This window comes from Microcaecilia unicolor, chromosome 10 (genome assembly GCF_901765095.1).
Source record: "Microcaecilia unicolor chromosome 10, aMicUni1.1, whole genome shotgun sequence".
In the NCBI taxonomy this organism is placed as follows: domain Eukaryota; kingdom Metazoa; phylum Chordata; class Amphibia; order Gymnophiona; family Siphonopidae; genus Microcaecilia; species Microcaecilia unicolor.
The window spans coordinates 79,248,541-79,251,879 of NC_044040.1; positions in this window are offsets into that span (position 1 = coordinate 79,248,541).

The window sequence follows — 3,339 nt, forward strand, 5'->3', positions numbered from 1 at the left end:
AGTACCGGCATCGGTGGCTTAGGGACATTGCTGCTACCTTCCAAGCTTGGTAAAAGGGAATTCTGACCACCTTCTGAGAAAGTGTAATTCATATTTTGAGGTGGGGTGGGGTAGGGCAGGGCACAGAAAATTTTGTGGCCACCCACTTTGGGCTCAGGCCCACTCAAAATTGGCTGTCTGGCTACACCACTAAGGACTAAACCATTGAGAAACATTCATCTTGAAATTTACAAGAGGCGGTGAAAGAGGTGGGAAACATTATTAGAAAAACCTGGGACATCATACAGACTCATCCCTTGTTTGCAAAAAAACAGGTTACGCATAGCGTACTCCAGAGGACTGAATCTAAAAGAAAACTCAGTCCAGCACAATTAAGATCAAATTTGAATACCATAGCACCCAAAGGTCATTTCAGATGTGGTGGATGCAGCACATGCATCATCACGAAAGATGGTGATGAGTTTATCAATCCTGTGGATCTAAGAGTACTCCATCAACTCCTATACAAATTGTCATTCTGATCATGTTGTGTATATATTGCAATGCCCCTGCCATAAGTGGTATGTGGGAAAAACCACTCGGCAACTACATACTCGCTTAATAGAACACAAATCTTGCCTAAACAAATCTACATATGCCTCCAACTTTCCTTTCTTTGGCACTCTATTGTGGAATGCCTTACCTAGATTAGTTAAATCAACCCAGGACTATCTAAAGTTCACAAAATTATTCAAATCCATCCTATTCAAAAAGGTCTACTCTCCAGAAACAACATAATCAGATCAATTTCTTTGGTTCCAGATAATCCAGAAACACTTAAATTTATTTTCTTTACTATTCTGCTGTTTAATATAATACCAAACTTTAAGTTACTGTCTGTACTGTTTTAATATACTATTGTACTGTAGTCCTGATATAGCTGATGTAAGCCACATTGAGCCTGGATGGAAAATAAACAGAGCAGATCGTTGACAAAACAAAACGTAATTTATTAGTAAAAACCAATGGAATATACACACACAAATAGCCCAACATAGGCCGTGTTTCGCCCAACAGGGCTGCTTCAGGGGCTACACAACAGTACTTTCAGAGATAAGAGACTGTCGTACTGACATCAAGTCAACATTCTATGTTTTGGCATCTCTGATCCAGCTGTTGTTTTTTTTTTTTTTTCAAATCAAGGTGATCTTCTTTATATTCAATTGCAGGACATTTTATGTGTTCATTACACTTGACAGTGAAGGACTGTTGTGTAGCCCCTGAAGCAGCCCTGTTGGGCGAAACACGGCCTGTGTCGGGCTATTTGTGTGTGTATATTCCATTGGTTTTTACTAATAAATTACTTTTTGTTTTGTCAACGATCTGCTCTGTTTATTTTCCATCTTGGAGTTTGCAGACCGTCAGCCTTTGTGCTTTCTTAGCCACATTGAGCCTGCAACCAGTGGGAAAATATGGGATATAAATGCTTTAAAAATAAATAAATAAATGAAAACAATTAGGTTCCCCTTTGATAGCACATTGCACTGCTACTAAACATGAATTTTCTGAATTCCATTGTTTCGTAGTTGATCAAATTAAGTCAGATATTAGAGGGGGAGATAAAGCCAAATGTCTCCTACAATTGGTGCAGCGATGGATCTTTAGGTTGAAATCCTTGGAACCAAAGGGACTCAATACGATTATACAATGGGCAACATTTTTTTTTTAAAGGTTTACGTTTTTTAAAAAAAAGGATTTTTTTTTTTAAAGATTTCCTTCAGGTTGATGCTATCCCTTTAAACATTTTGAACCAATGATGTCGCTTTGCATTAATGAGCATCTATAAATTTAGGGCCATTTCGGATCAGACTGTTTGGAACAGCAGAGAGAATTTAAGCTGCATCCAAGTAAGTTGATATTACTCTGACATTTAAAACATAAATGCTAATAACTATGACAGTGATAAGTCCGGAGGATGGTCTTTTATTGTGGTTTCAATCGTTGCAGATACCAGCATAAGCACGAGGTTGGTCTCCTTGACAAAGCCTGAACGGCGAAACGGGACCCTGTCGGACGACTAAGGTAAGTGTTACAGGTTTATGCTTCAATGTAAAATTGGCAGAAGCATAATTTAGACACACGACTTAGAAATTTAAAATGTTAATGGTAAGAAGACTGGAGGTTTTTTGCTGACGAACAGGTCACCCTGTGGGTCACAAGATTACAATATTTGGACCGGGGTTACAGAGGCTTTTTCCTCCATTACACATAAGAATTACCACCACCTATAAACCACTTGGACATATTTGGCTACACCACTGCACATGGCAAGATGTCTCACATGAGGATTCATCTGATTTAACTGAAAAGCCTATTTGTTTCTTTGTTGACCTTGTTTGTGAGGAGTACATTTATGGATACACCATGTTGTTTAAATACTGTAGTCCTTTTTACCTTGGAGAAATTTCTTATATTTAACTCTTCTCTGAAGGCTGACACATTCTCCTTCAATTTATTATGTTGTGTTTTCAAACTCATTAACCACAGTATCTATTTATCTTGTAAATTAATCCTAAATACAAGTTCTCTCTGTGGCAAGCCTGTTCTAATCTGCTGGAAGATTTATGCTATACAAAGACCTACAGAGCAGGCAGTTTGGTTTTTTGGATATTCACTGAACTGAGATTTAAATAAAAATTTTAAGACACTGTAATATACATTGGATTACAAAGGCTTTGTTATAAAATGTGGAATAGTATCACTTTATTCAATAGAGTGCACTGAATCTGGTACTGGTGTGTGCGATGTCCCTTTTTTTGATATAATCAACTTGATACTAACATATATATACAAGAAGATTTATGGTCTTTTTTTAAAGGTTTTGTTACTTATATAGCAGATATTTTACTGCATTAGGAATACTGCCACTATTTGATTTTTGTCTTTATAGAATAGGCACCTTTCAGGACTTTTCACATACGACTCCTACAACAAAATTAACCCTTAATGCTTTCTCAAGATCTTAATGGAATTCAAACTATCAGAAGCAAATCTATATCGCTTCACATTATTCTCATAGAATCTTCAATCTGATCTTCTTTCAAATCAAAACTATTTTTTTTTTTTCAATTAGACCACCACAGATAATTAAAATAAAAATTACTGTTAAATATTGATTGTGCTGTTTTGCTTTACAGGGTGCCATAAAATGGAGGATGTATGACTACTGAAATAAAATATTTAACAAAATAAAAAAGAATGGTTCATTTAGGTAAAGAAAAAGCTGCCCAAGGCATTCCCCCGTCTAGTTTGCCTTATTGCTTATTTACTTGCATCTACTAATTCACATCAACACAATCA